The following is a 15,733-nucleotide window of genomic DNA, read 5'->3' as shown; positions in this document are numbered from 1 at the left end:
TTTTCTTATTACTATCTCCTGGAACCACTTTTCAAATCTTTTGACCAGACACCATGATTTTCTTTCTCACAAAATGGAATTTCCTGCTTTTTCCTCTTAAAGTTCTAAAGAATTTCTAACTATGACATTTATAGATTTTTTGGTAGATTTTCTGGTGGTTGTAACTAGGATAAAGCAATGTATTAAATGTATAATATATCAATGTATTAAATATGTTTTGAGCAATAAAATAACACCACATTTTAGATTTCAAAGTCCTATTGAACTGTTCTAAATTCTCAGCCTTAACCAAATCACTGTTGACAAAATGATGGATGTTATACTCCTTTAAAAGTTTCCTTATGGTATTATTTAAAGTTTCCCTGTCCTCCCCCCCGCCCCAATCTCTCTGAAGTGTCTATATTCTTTGGCCCAAATCAGATATTGCTCTAGGAGTTTGGGCAGCATAAATGACCTCTCCTGTCTTTTGACCCTTGGCTTGCATAAAGTTTAGAAGTACATCATTGAATGTTAAATCATCCTCTGTTGCTTATAAAGCTGGCTCACATTCTCCAATTCTACTTGCCAGTGTTGTTACATATCTAGAATCTCCTAATGTTGTCTTAAAGTGAAAAACACAAAGCATGCTTTATTGTGGAGAGCATAAACTTTTTTTTTCACCTAAGGGTTGTACTACCTGATTCAATTTACCTTCTGGTTCCTTCTTAACTGCTTCTGAAAGATAGGAGACACACCCCTTAGCCATAGTTCCTAGAAAATAGTAAATCTTTCTAAACAAATGCTGTGCCTTGTTAAATCTAGAAGATTTATTAAAAGTGGCTGTTTCACTTTTCCAAGGCAGCCGTAATAAAGTACCACAAACTAGGTGGCTTAAAAAAATTACCCAATAATCCATTGGATCACAGCTCTAGAGGCTAGAAACCCAAAATCAAGGTGTCTGCAGGGCTATACTCTCTCTGAAACATACAGGGGGATCCCCCGCTCACCTCCTCCTAGCTTCTGGTAGCTTGCAGCAGTTTTTGGCATTCTTTGGCTTGTGGATGTGTGACTCCTGTTCTCTGTCTTCATGTGGTGTTCTAACTGTGTCTCCTGTGGAAGTATTCCCTCATTTGAAACTCAGACCTGCAGATTAGAAGATAAGGTTGTTGGTATAGGAAGCAAAAATTTTGCTAGTGGATCACTAGGAGTAATAATAAATGTTGCCACTTCCATATTCTTCAGGAGACTGTTTATGTCTAAATCAGCATCCAATATATGGTATTGTTTCTTCTGTAGCCAGTATTCATAGGTCCAGGTATCTGGGTTATAAATGGGAATGAATCCTATTGCTATTTAATACAACTATTTCTGTACTCTAAAAGCTGAACAATAATAGTTTTTGATGATGAATTAAAATTGCTACTGCTAAGTCACTTCAGCAGTGTCTGACTCTGTGTGACTTTCTTTAAAAATCTTTTAGTAATATATTTCGGAAAAACATCTACTTCTGCTTCATTGGCTACACTAAAGCTTTTGACTGTTGTGAATCACAGCCAATTGTGGAAAACTCTTAAAGTGATGGGAGCACCAGACCACCTTACCTGTCTCCTGAAAAACCTGTATTCGAGTCAAGAAGCAACAGTTAGAACCAAACATGAAACAACGGACTGGTTCAAAATTGGTCAAGGCTGTATATTGTCATCCTGCTTATTTAACTTCTATGCATCATGAGAAGTGCCAGGCTGGATAAATCACAAGCTGGAATCAAGATTGGTGGGGGAAATAGCAACAACTGCAGATGTGTAGATGATACCACTCCAGTGGCAAAAAGTGAAGAGGAACTCAAGAGACGGTTCATGAGGTTGAATGAGGAGAGGGAAAACCTGGCTTGAAACTCAACATTCAAAAAACAAAGACCATGGCACCCAGTCCCATCAGTTCAGTTCGGTTCAGTTCAGTCGCTCAGTCGTGTCCGATTCTTTGAAACCCCATGAATTGCAGCACGCCAGGCCTCCCTGTCCATCACCAACTCCCAGAGTTTGCTCAAACTCATCTCCATCAAGTTGGTGATGCCATCCAGCCATCTCATCCCCTGTCATCCCCTTCTCCTCCTGCCCCCAATCACTCCCAGGGTCTTTTCCAATGAGTCAACTCTTCGCATGAGGTGGCCAAAGTATTGGAGTTTCAACTTCAACATCAGTCCTTTCAATGAACACCCAGGATTGATCTCCTTTACAATGGACTGATTGGATCTCCTTGCAGTCCAAGGGACTCTCAAGAGTCTTCTCCAACACCACAGTTCAAAAGCATCAATTCTTCGGTGCTCAGCTTTCTTCACAGTCCAACTCTCACATCCACACATGACTACCGGAAAAACCATAGCCTTGACGAGACGGACCTTTGTTGGCAAAGTAAAGTCTCTGCTTTTTTAATGCTGTCTAGGAGAAGGCAATGGCACCCCACTCCTGTACTCTTGCCTGGAAAGTCCCATGGACAGAGGAGCCTGGTGGGCTGCAGTCCGTGGGGTCGCGAAGAGTCGGACACGACTGAGCGACTTCACTTTGACTTTTCACTTTCATGCATTGGGGAAGGAAATGGCAACCCACTCCAGTGTTCTTGCCTGGAGAATCCCAGGGACCAGAGCCTGGTGGGCTGCCGTCTAAGGGGTCGCACAGAGTCGGACACGACTGAAGCGACTTAGCAGCAGCAGCGGTCTTCACACTGAGAGAGCACTACTTGAGAGAGCAATTGAAAAGTTTCTAAAATTTTGATTCAGTCTGAAGAAAGGAAGCTGGAACTGTCTGTTCTTGGTGCCTTGCAGAGAGACTCGCAGCAACTCTCCATTAACAGCTTTCATGTGGCTTGGATGTACAACACATCCAAGGTGGCCACACCTGTGGTAGAGCTTGGTAAAAGACTGAAGATACATTGATGCTTTGATGAAAAGATCAGTTGGCTGGTCCTCTCTCGAAAAGCTTATTTAGCCCCCAAAGCCAACTTTGTAACATATTTAAAACTGCTATTTTCGCTTATTTCTGGAATGTAAAAAAAAAAAATGTATAAAATGAATTAGCGTATGCTTCCTGAATAAAAAGGAGCCAAAGTTGAAAAAAAAAAAAAAATATGCTATCTAGTTTGGTCATAACTTTCCTTCCAAGGAGTAAGCGTCTTTTAATTTCATGGCTGCAGTCACCATCTTCAGTGATTTTGGAGCCCAAAAAATAAAGTCTGACACTGTTTCCATTGTTTCCCCATCTATTTCCCATGAAGTGATGGGACCAGATGCCATGATCTTAGTTTTCTGAATGTTGAGCTTTAAGTCAACTTTTTCACTCTCCTTCACTTTCATTAAGAGGTTCTTTAGTTCCTCTTCACTTTCTGCCATAAGGGTGGTGTCATCTGCATATCTGAGGTTATTGATATTTCTCCCTGCAATCTTGATTCCAGCTTGTGCTTCTTCCAGCCCACCATTTCTCATGATGTACTCTGCATATAAGTTAAATAAGCAGGGTGACAATATACAGCCTTGATGTACTCCTTTTCCTATTTGGAACCAGTCTGTTGTTCCATGTCCAGTTCTAACTGCTGCCTCCTGACCTGAGTACAGGTTTCTCAAGAGGCAAGTCAGGTGGTCTGGTATTCCCATCTCCTTCAGAATTTTCCACAGTTTATTGTGATCCACACAGTCAAGGGCTTTGACATAGTCAATAAAGCAGAAATAGATGTTTTTCTGGAACTCACTTGCTTTTTTGATGATCCAGCAGATGTTGGCAATTTGACCTCTGGTTCCTCTGCCTTTTCTAAAACCAGCTTGAACATCTGGAAGTTCACAGTTCACATATTCCTGAAACCTGGCTTGGAGAATTTTGAGCATTACTTTACTAGAGTGTGAGATGAGTGCAATTGTGTGGTACTTTGAGCATTCTTTGGGATTGCCTTTCTTTAGGATTGGAATGAAAACTGACCTTTTCCAGTCCTGTGGCCGCTGCTTAATTTTTTAAATTTGCTGGCATATTGAGTGCAGCACTTTCACAGCATCGTCTTTCAGGATTTGAAATAGCTCAACTGGAATTCTATCACCTCCACTAGCTTTGTTCATAATGATGCTTTCTTTTTTTTTTTTTTCATAGTGATGCTTTCTAAGGCCCACTTGACTTCACATTCCAGGATGTCTGGCTCTAGGTGAGTGATCACACCATCATGATTATCTGTGTCATGAAGATCTTTTTTGTACAGTTCGTCTGTGTATTCTTGCCACCTCTTCTTAATATCTTCTGCTTCTGTTAGGTCCATACCATTTCTGTCCTTTATCAAGCCCATCTTTGCATGAAATATTCCCTTGGTATCTCTAATTTTCTCGAAGAGTCTCTAGTCTTTCCCATTCTGTAGTTTTCCTCTATTTCTTTGCATTGATCACTGAGGAAGGCTTTCTCATCTCTCCTTGCTATTCTTTGGAACTCTGCATTCTAATGGGAATATCTTTCCTTTTCTCCTTTGCTTTTTGCTTCTTTCCTTTTCACAGCTATTTGTAAGGCCTCTTCAGACAACCATTTTGCCCTTTTGCATTTCTTTTCCATGGAGATGGTCTTGATCCCTGTCTCCTGTACAATGTCACGAGCCTCCATCCATCGTTCATCAGGCACTCTGTCTATCAGATCTAGTCCCTTAAATCTATTTCTCACTTCCACTGTATAGTCATAAGGGATTTGACTTAGGTCTAGTCTAGTCTGAATGGTCTAGTGGTTTTCCCTACTTCCTTCAATTTAAGTCTGAATTTGGCAATAAATAGTTCATAATCTGTGCCACAGTCAGCTCCTGGTCTTGTTTTTGCTGACTGTATAGAGCTTCTCCATCTTTGGCTACAAAGAATACAATCAATCTGATTTCGGTGTTGACCATCTGGTGATGTCCATGTGTAGAGTCTTCTCTTTTGTTGTTGGAAGAGGGTGTTGGCTATGACCAGTGCGTTCTCTTGGAAAGACTCTGTTAGCCTTTGCCCTGCTTCATTCCGTACTCCAAGGCCAAATTTGCCTTTTACTCCAGGTGTTTCTTAACTTCCTACTTTTGCATTCCCATCCCCTATAATGAAAAGGACATCTTTTTGGTGTGTTAGTTCTAAAAGGTCTTGTAGGTCTTCATAGAACTGTTCAACTTCAGCTTCTTCAGCATTACTGGTTGGGGCATAGGCTTGGATTACCGTGATAATGAATGGTTTGCCTTGGAAACGAACAGAGATCATTCTGTCATTTTTGAGATTGCATCCAAGTACTGCATTTTGGACTCTTTTGTTGACCATGATGGCTACTCCATTTCTTCTAAGGGATTCCTGCCCACAGTAGTAGATATAATGGTCATCTGAGTTAAATTCACCCATTTCCGTCCATTTTAGTTTGCTGATTCCTAGAATGTCGACCTTTCTCTTGCCATCTCCTGTTTCACCACTTCCAATTTGCCTTGATGCATGGACCTAACATTCCAAGTTCCTATGCAATATTGCTCTTTACAGCATCTAACCTTGCTTCTATCACCAGTCACATCCACAACTGGTTATTGTTTTTGCACCAGTCCCATCACTTCATGGCAAATAGAGAAAGTGGAAGCAGTGACAGATTTTATTTTTCCGGGCCCCAAAACCACTGTAGACAGTGACTGCAGCCATGATATTAAAAGAAACTAGCTCCTTGGAAGGAAAGCTATGGCAAACCTAGACAGTGTATTAAAAAGCAGAGATATCACTTTGCCAATAAAGGTCTGTAGAGTCGAAGCTGTGGTTTTTCCAGTAGCCATGTATGGATGTGAGATAAAGAAGGCTGAGCACCGAAGAATTGGTGCTTTTGAATTGCAGTGCCAGAGAAGACTCTTGAGAGTCCCTTGAACTGCAAGGAGATCAATCCAGTCAATCCTAAAGGAAATCAACCCTAGATATTCATTGGTAAGGACTGCTGTTGGAGCCGAAGCTTCAATACTTTGGCCACCTGATGTGAACAGCTGATTCATTGGAAAAGATCCTGATGACAGGAAAGATTGAATGCAAAAGGAGAAAAGGGTGGCAGAGGATAAGATGGTTAGATAGCATCACTGACTCAATGGACATGAATATGAGCAAGTCCAGGAGATGGTGGAGGACAGAGGAACCTGGCATGCTGCAGCCCACGGGGTCGCAGAGTCAGACACTGCTTAGCAACTCAACAACAACAGTAATCTCTAATGTAAACACATACTTATATGATACTTGTACTGTAAATTTTGAAGGAGAGCTGAGTTGCAGTTTATCGTGTGCCTTATCTGAATTCTTTATAGTTCTTTTCTTTCCCCATCTATCAGTGGTTATTCCTTAATCTCACCATCTCAAATACCTCATTTATCCTTATTAAAGATAGAGTGGAAAAAAAGATAAACTCAGTCACCTTAACAACTCAAGGAAAAGAAATAAACTAATACCATCAGAGAAGCAAGTTTAAAAAAAGGAAAAATTTTAGACTTTTAATTTTTGAGTTTAAAATACTTTGTGACTAATTTATCATTACAAGGTATCATCACTGCCATGTTCCTTGAGGTCTTAAGTACTAGATATATATGATATTTGCTAATAGACAAGAAAGTGGAAAATAGTCCATGATTTATTTATAATTTCTTTCACATACAATTTTATATTTATAAACTATTTTTACATACACTATTTCATTTAATCAAAAGGTCTTAGAAATAGATTTAGAAGTAGGCATCTTCAAATGTGAAAACAAAGTTCCCAGGCAGCTAAACAACTTGTATTCAGTCATATAACTAGTTTATTGGCAAATATGAAGCTCATAATCCTTTCTTTTCTAATATAACTCAGCTTTCTAATAACTTAGCTAACTGAATATTCCCTAGGAAATATTATAATAAAGATTAGTTGCTATATTACAATTCTCCTTTTAACCTATCAAAAAACAATGCTACTTATATGAAGTTCTTTCTAAAATATATAAATGTATAAAATGTCTAATTTTTGTTTATAATTTACTTACTATTTAAAGATACTTCTGGATTGTTTGAATATTAAAATATATGAAAAAACAATTTTAAGAAAAAAGGCAGTTACAGCTGAAAATTATCATCACTTCTTAGACATCAGAAATTTTTTTTAGTCATACTCTAAAATGGCCTCATGCATCATCCAATATAATTTGCACAATTACCTCTTGTGTTCATCCCAGGGAAATTTAAAAAGTTGCAGGGGCAACGTTTCCTTTTATATACATTTTCTGTAGTCAAAGATTACAAGTCATCAGGTGCCAGTGTAATTGAGAAGGTCAAGGTATAACTCCTAGAGAAAGTAGGAAAGGAAATGACCAAACCACTTTGTTTAAAAACAGTTAACTTGAGGGGGAAAAAAGTACACTTCCATGTACTAGTGATGGTCTCATTTATATCTGCAGACTTGATTGTTCTTCTAAGCTCCAAATACACATATATGTCATTATTACCTATCCACTGGGATGACCTTTAGGTACCTTAAGCTTAACCTGGCCCTAACAGAACTCTTCTGTCAGTCTTTTAGCCCCATCTTAGTAGATGGCTAAAATCTCAGACATTCTTATTTCCTCTTTCCTTTACTCCTTACATCCAACCCATCTGCAAGAGCTGTTTGATTACTTTCAAAATACAGACTGAATCCAACTATGTCTTGAAACCTCTACAACTACCAGCCAGGTCTACGTCACCAACATAGTTTCCTAAATGTCTGCCTGCTTCTACCAGACCATTATCCTACCATCCAGTCTCTACATGGAAGCCTCGGTGTTATTGTTTAAATGTAAATTAGACTGTGTATGTTGCCCCACAGCTCAGAATATAGCCCAATATCTTTACCTCGGCCTAAGGACCTACATACCCTTGTCTAGTCTCATCTTATATCACTCACCCTGCTACCACTTCCAACTCTTCCTAAAAATTCACCAAGTTTGCTCTGGCTTCAGGGCCTTCCTACATGCAGCTTCTTCACTGGATTTCATGCAATTTCAGTCACTGGATATCTTTGCAGATTCAGTCCTTCAGCTCATCAAATGTCCCTGGGGAAGGTTTTCATGATTGCTCTTTCTATAATGCTATCCTTTTCCACTACTTAATATTTTTTTGATTCTTTGTCTCTTTTTCTTCATAGAAAGTATTTATTTTTTGTTTTCATATTGTCTGTCCTCCTGCAAGAAAAACTGTCTTTTTCATGACTCCATGCCCCATGCCTTGTACCGTGTCCAGTGCTTAGACAGAAATAAGTATTTTTGAATGAATGCATAGATGTATCTATTTAAATATTCATCATTTTATAATCAAGGCAAATAGTTTAATAGAAAAACGCATAATGCTTTCTTTAAAAGTTATCTTGCTTTGGAAAAATCTCAATTAGTTAAAATTGAATGCAGTTTGCATCTATGAAGAGAGTTGATATGCTGAGTGAATCAAGCATTAATGGGCACACCTGGTGGCAGATGTAGGCGCTGCAAAAATGAAGACGAGGAAAACGATTTGTCTCCATCTATAGTAGTGATTCTCAACCTTGTCCATACATTAGAATCACTTAGGGAGGTGACAAAAGTTTAATATCCAGGTCATACCTCAGAACAAGTAATTCAGAATCTTAGAGGGTTGTATCCAGGGCTCTATTAACATATTTGAGAAAGCTCCCCAGCTGATTACAATGACAACTACGAATGAGAACCACTGATGTATAAGTTAGTGGGTGTTTACAAAACTATTCCTCATGTTGACAATAGTATAGGAAGCACTCAAATATTTATTAAATGAATTGATGAGTGAGTGAATGAATGAATGGGTGAATGTAAAGTGTGTTGATAGTCAACTGAATTCTTGAAAAGCATTCAAAGCTAGATTTAGCAAATAAAAGTACAGGATTCCCATTTAATTATAAGATTTAAATAAACAGGAGCTTTTTTCAGTAATCCATGTCTCAAATATTGTAGGGGCCATACTTATACTAAAAAATGTATTTATTATATGCCTGAAATTGAAATTTAACTGGCATCCTGTATTTTATGTTGCAACCTATCTACTGATTAGGGAACAGTTAAGGTTCTCTTATTAAAATATTTAAAACAATTCACTGTTAAAGTGGTATTTTAATCTCTTCTATCATCAGCTATAAAAAGCTACCGTAAAACAGTCTGTTATCCTTAAGAATAAATTTAATTTTGCATTTTAAGCTATTAGTAATCATAAAAATTAGGTGAGTTATTGTGCATTATAGATTTTCCAAATGAACTTAGAATTTAAATTCTTCAGTATGCATTTTTAAGCTATCAAATCTTGTACCAAGAGTAAGAAAAGCAAAATTCAGACTTTCTAAGGCCTCTGAAGTACATTCTCAGCTTGACCTCTGAAAAGTGGCTACATTAGGGTGCTGTGTCGAGTTCTTCACAGGTCCCTAAAGTAGGGAAAGACAGGAATCCTTCAGACTTTCCAGAAAAGATTCAGGAAATCCTTTATTTCTCTCTAGCTATTTTCTGCTAGGAGGCGACAGAGGATGAGATGGTTGGATGGCTGCCAACTCAATGGAAAGGAGTTTGAGCAAACTTCGGGAGATAGTGAAGGACAAGGAAGCCTGGCGTGTTGCAGTCCATAGGGTCGCAAAGAGTCGGACACAACTGAACAACTTTCTGCTCATTATACTGACCAGCTAAAACTAAGATTAAATAATAGTAAGGAACAATACTTGACTTTAATTCTGATTGAAACAAATCAGTTGAATAATTGGTCATGCAAGCAAAAGTATCAAAGGCACTGCCTTTTTCTTAAAGGATCAAGGAAAGTTCCAATTCTTTGTAAATGGCTGATAAACACCTTTCACCACCAGGTGGCATACTCAATTGTTCAGAAATCCTCCAATGAGTGAGTAACCCAAAGAAGGATCCATTACGAGGTTAAACATCAGTGGAAAAAATGGAATGATGAAAAGACACAACTGAAGAAGCTGTTACATTTCTAACGTTTTCTGTCCCCAGTTGAAGTGCAGAGTATGGGTTTTATGTAGAATTTGCAGGAAATAGCTTGTTGAGAGTTGGCAGTCAAAAATTTTGATTTTATTGGAACACTATCTCTTACTGTTTGAAGACATCTTCTTCAAAACTTGTCCAAATACCAAACTTTTGCGGCAATTTTTTGTTGTTGTTGTTGCTATATGCCATTTTTTTTGCAGAAATGCAAACTACCCCTAAATCTGATGATGGATTAAAAACAAACAAACAAACAAAAAAAGCAGGAGGGGGAAAGGTCTATTCAGATAGAAGTTTTAACCCACTTATCCCTTAAGCCTGAGACTGTTTTGGCAAGGGCAAAGCCAGGCAAGCTACATATTTTCTGCATATCTCTCTGACAGACGATCTGAAGTTAGGATACAAAAACACGGGAACTCAAATTGATTTTTCTGGCATAGAGTGCATATGTCACTATGCTTTTTCACAAACATTACTGCACCTTGCTTTCTTAGAACTTGGATATGACATAATTGCAGACTTTGTCACTTTTCAGCAGCACATTTTTTAAGGTATCTAATGCAGATGTGAACACAACCTTGGAATACAAAATTTCAGATTCTGTTCTGTAGAAGGATTGCTGTGGGAAAGTGGATTCAGGTGTGTAGTGCTTGGCTCTATTTTGACTTTTAGAAGTTGTCCTCATATTTACTTTGCAATTCAGTACAAAGGTAGATGCTCTCAGTTCAAAAGGTTATACATGAAACTGTTGGATTCTCTAATTACATTTGTCAAGTTTCTAACATATGCATATTTTTAGTACATTGATTTTATGTTTATTTTCTTAAACTGATGTCTATGGTAATGATACTAATAATAGCTACTTTTTGCTGAGGTAGTATAGTAAAGGTTAAAGTCAATGGCCCTGGGCAATAGTGGGGGGGTTCTTCCTAGACTCTGACCCCAGCTCTGCCTCTTATTAGGTGTGTAACTTTGGCAAAGCATTTAACCTGGCCTGCCAGGCATCTCTGGTCATTGGATTCTTTAGGCAAGAGTACTGGAGTGGGTTGCCATGCCCTCCCCCAAGGGGTGGATTGAATTCAGGTCTCCTGTACTCCAAGCAGATTCTTTACCTCTGAGCCACTAGGTAAGCCCCTCTGAACCCTAAGAGAAGACAAATGTCAAGTCTCTAGGCAGTAAATAGTTGGTACCTACTCTTCTAAGGGTAGAATTTGAAAATCAGAAGTTAATACTTCAATTAACTCATCTCTGAATGACAGATAATAACAGTACTAACTTTTATAGCATTTGTGAGGATTACATGATGTAAAGTATATGACATACTGAGTTGAGTGACCTGCACATAGTCAATAATTGAGAATCATTGTTTTATTGTAATTACTATTCTTTTTCAGGCACCACATATACTATTTCATCAATAAAATTTTTATCTTCATTTTTTTAAGTAGAAACTTAGGCCCAAACAGGCTAAAAGGAATTTGAGCGAGCAATAAAACCCCAGTCTGGCTCCAAAGCCCCAGACCCTTTATTGACAATCTATTTGCCTCTAACCAGTAGACATTCTAATATCAAAAGAGCTGACAGTGAGCAACCAAGGAACAAGTTTTATTTCAATTTAATTGTTCAGAGAAGGGAAATTTCTCATATCACTTTGCTGATACTCTACTACATAGTTACTGAAAAATACATTGTTTAAGTTTTGAGGCCTTTTAAAAAACATCATGATGATATCTTCTATCATTCAGACAATGACTTATAGAGATTCCATGATCGAATAAAAAAAGACAATATCATATTGTTTAAATATTCCAAAGTCTCTGTCAGATTTATAGACTTCATACTTTGTGGTGCAGTTTAAGAAAACAAGAAAGCTGATATGAAGTATTTTGTACAAAAATGTTACATGAAATTATTATTTTTACCTCTAATGCTTAATTTTTACTGCTAGTGTTTACAAAATGCACCTGGCTAAATATAAATGAGCCAATCAGTTGGTGTTCCAGATGTCTTGGGAAATATCCAGATGTTTTGATCTTAAAAAAGGATATTTTCAAAATAAACATTTTATTTTCCCACTTTTCAGCTGCATGTGCTAGCCTAGCTATTACACAGACTTAACTATAATTTGCTTTTTAGTATAAAATAACCTGAATCTTTTCACGGAGAAAATCTGATTTTAAGAATATAAACTTAAAGTCACTTTGGAAACATTTTTGAAAATTTGAAAAGTAAAAGGACTGTCTGTACCAGGGATTGGCAAACTTTTTCTATCAAAGGCCAGATAGTAAATATTTTAGGCTTTTCCTGCCTAAAGTCCCTCCTGAAAATACTTAACACTGCCTTTGTAGAGTTGGTATGCATGGTTGGATTCCAATAAAGCTTTATTTGCCAAAGCAGGCAACAGTGTGCTGCATTTGTTTGGCCTAGGTCTACACACTCTGAAGATACTAGATGTATTCTGTTTTGGGTAATACATAAACATCTGTCAACATAAATTAGGGAGAAGAAACTTCAAAATGGTAGCATCTGTCACTGTTTAGTTGGCCTTGAAGGTTTGCTAATTATTCTTTGTGTGCCCTCACTTCCTTGTTCTCCATTCTCTGTCCCCTGGGAGTCTGACCTTAATAGACTGCATCATCACTGGACATTTGGGTAACACCAGTAAGGAGATAAGAAACTAGAAGGAGGGAGAAATTCTTCCAACTCTGGAGTGTGTCACACAAACACAGATAAGTCACTGCCTACCAAACCTGGACTGCTCTGTTCTGAGGGAAACCCAAACTGTGCACAGATCTTTCCCTTCTTCTCCTAACGCAAGTGTCTTGCTTCTATATATATTCTCTCAGGGCAACTTCCTGCTGATTCTCACTGAAAAAACAGCTGATACATCTGCTACCGGTTGAGTAACGCTGGGGATGGGTGGGTGGTGGACTTCTCTTTATTAGAGGACTCCCAAGTGGCTTTCCTGAACACTTGGTCAGTAAAGAGGCTGCCGGCAATGCGGGAGACCTGGGTTTGATTCCTGGGTCAGGAAGATCCCCTGGAGAAGGAAATGGCAACCCACTCCAGTATTCTTGTTTGGAGAAGTCCATGAACAGTGGAACCTGGTGGGCTACAGTCCATGGGGGTGGACATGACTAAATGACTAAGTTTCACTTTCAAGAAATACCTTAAAAGTAAACAAGGAAGGAACTTATAAAGATGATACAGGTTGGATGCATGAGACAAGTGCTCGGGGCTGGTGCACTGGGAAGACCCAGAGGGATGGGATGGGGAGGGAGGCGGGAGGCGGGGATCGGGATGGGGAACACATGTAAATCCATGGCTGATTCATGTCAGTGTATGGCAAAAACCACTACAATATTGTAAAGTAATTAGCCTCCAACTAATAAAAATAATTGGGGGGAAAAAAAAGATGATACCAAAAGCTGCCGCATGGAAAATGAGAGTAAAAGAACCATTATGGAAATTCCTACCATAGAAAAAATTCATTATTCGTAAGTTCAACCTTGATACTGGCAATGGATCAAGATTTAGAGGCACAGGTTAGTTATATTACCTCACCAAATACCATTAGGGCTTAACAAGTGGTGGTGTGTTTATTCATGCTTGATACCACATTTACTACTATTCTAGAAATATTTTAATTTACTCTCAGTTATCATGTGTTATACTACCCATGATATAATTGTGAGATGGTGAAGTAGAACTAAAGCAGTGATTTTTTTCATGCCATCTTAATGACAATTAGAGATATCACTAGCTTGAATAGCTATGTGTCTACAAAGGATCTGTTGTTGGGGGAAAAAAAATCCCTTTAAAACTCTTTTAATGTGTCATTTGTACTTTAATAAACCCCGAAGTCCAGTTCTTGGAACACTAATCATGTGAATCTTGGTAAAAGAGTCATATTATGTGTGGGGGTGCTTCCCTGGTGGTTCAGGTGGTAAAGAATCTACCTGCAATGCAGATCTTAGTTCAACACCAGGGTTGGGAAGATCCCCTGGAGAAAGGAGTCATATTTTAACCTGCTCCTAAAGGACCACAATGCACAGAAGCAGATTAAAGCCACTGGGAAGTACTGCAATAACTAACCAGCTTAACTTCCTGCATTACATTTTTCCCAAGTTTACTTAATCATGAAATTTTATTTTGAACATGATTTATTAACACTCCGTGGAACTTACTTTAGGTAGTGCTGGTAAAAAGTATTAAAATATTTGGTTTCAATCAGTAGGAAAATTGCTACTATCAAGTGAACTTGATTATTTTTGGCATCTATCTGTTGATATGAATATTTATGTAAAATTCTTACCTTTGGGCAGATTTATAAGGAAAAATTAAAAAGACCTTCCCCCAAATAATCTTGTAAAAACTTTTGCCCACCTGGAAATGTTGGACCTGCTGAGGTCAGGTCACCAGTAGTGCTTGAAAATAAGTGAGTGAAGTGAAGTCACTCAGCCGTGTCCGACTCTTTGCGACCCCATGGACTGTAGCCTACCAGAATCCTCAAGTCCATGGGATTTTCCAGGCAAGAATACTGGAGTGGGTTGCCATTTCCAGTACTTCCTGCCTAAAACCGACATTTGACTCAAGTATTACCTCCACTTGGAAGCATTTCTGGGCCATGATCCAATTGCTTTCTCCCTCCTTTACATTTCCCTTACCATAATATTTAATCATTGTATGTGTTTATAGTCAGTGGTTTACTTATGTAACTCCATTCCCATGAATTATAAAATCCTTGAGGGCAGAGAATATAATTAGTCATCTTTGTTCCTAATATCTAACGCAGTACTTGATTTTTAGTAGATATTTAATAAAGTGAGTTTCTTTGACAATTCTACAAGATTTGAAGCTTCTACAAAAATAATTTGCATTCTCACTAGATACTGAAGCAGTCCTGTGCCAGAATTGGTGTATACCAATTTATGACAGCAGATGGTCAAAATTGGAGGAATTTTGCCAGCCAGTTGATTTCACGTTAATACCTTGATATTAGGCCATGGTGAGAATATTTACAGCATAGAAATTGGCAAAAGCTGCAAATGAAGCCTTTTTTTATCTTCTTGGACAGCCAGTTCCTAAACATTTACCAGCACACCACTATAGTATTTTTTTATAATTTTTTGTTAAATGGTAATTTAATAATGATAAAATAAAATAACCTTTAAATGTTTTTTGATAGTAATAATTTTTAAATGAGCTGTTCTATCTCCTCATTTACATTGCAAATTCTCTGGGGAAAGTGCCATTACTTTCTTTTCCTTTATTGCCCCAGTGCCTAGGAACTTACTAACACTGAATAAATAACTGTATGTGGAGGGGTTGATGTCCTAAGATTTTGTGTTTTGATTAAATTTGGCACGGGGGAGAACGGGATCAAGAGTGAATGAAAAAAAAAAAATAATGTTTTGAGTTGATCCTAACACTGAATTTTGTGTTTAAAATTTTGAGTGTAGCATATATTATCTTTCTCTTCTAATTTCAGATTTATTCTCAAAATATAAATATATTGAAAGCATTATATTAAAACCAGTGACATAATCATAGCCACAAGATTATAAACTTAGGGATGTAAGATTTTACAGTGTTTGGACTGCAGACAGAAACATATTTTAACTGCCACAAAACTGCAGCAAAATTAGATAGAGTTGCAGAATTTACTTAGATTTCCATTAAGAAAAAAAAAAACAACCTACCTTAAAAGACTATTACTTTCCAGGGATATTAATCAACCTCATGAATTAATTTACTCTGTA

General features: G+C 37.8%; 1 long non-coding RNA gene across 2 annotated transcripts in view; it reads left to right on the top strand.

Annotated features, from left to right (window-relative positions):
• LOC133073801 (uncharacterized) overlaps positions 1-12,367 on the top strand; it is a 45,847-nt gene extending 33,480 nt beyond the window's left edge. For both annotated transcript variants that reach the window (XR_009697048.1, XR_009697049.1), the window contains 2 exons: positions 4,110-4,161; positions 9,476-12,367. This is a non-coding gene — a long non-coding RNA (uncharacterized LOC133073801). The remainder of the gene's footprint in view (positions 1-4,109; positions 4,162-9,475) is intronic.
• The last annotated feature ends 3,366 nt before the right edge of the window (positions 12,368-15,733 follow it).

This window comes from Dama dama, chromosome 19 (assembly GCF_033118175.1).
Source record: "Dama dama isolate Ldn47 chromosome 19, ASM3311817v1, whole genome shotgun sequence".
Lineage (NCBI taxonomy): Eukaryota > Metazoa > Chordata > Mammalia > Artiodactyla > Cervidae > Dama > Dama dama.
The sequence above is the reverse complement of the archived record's forward strand: the minus strand, read 5'-3'. Positions and strand labels throughout refer to the sequence as shown.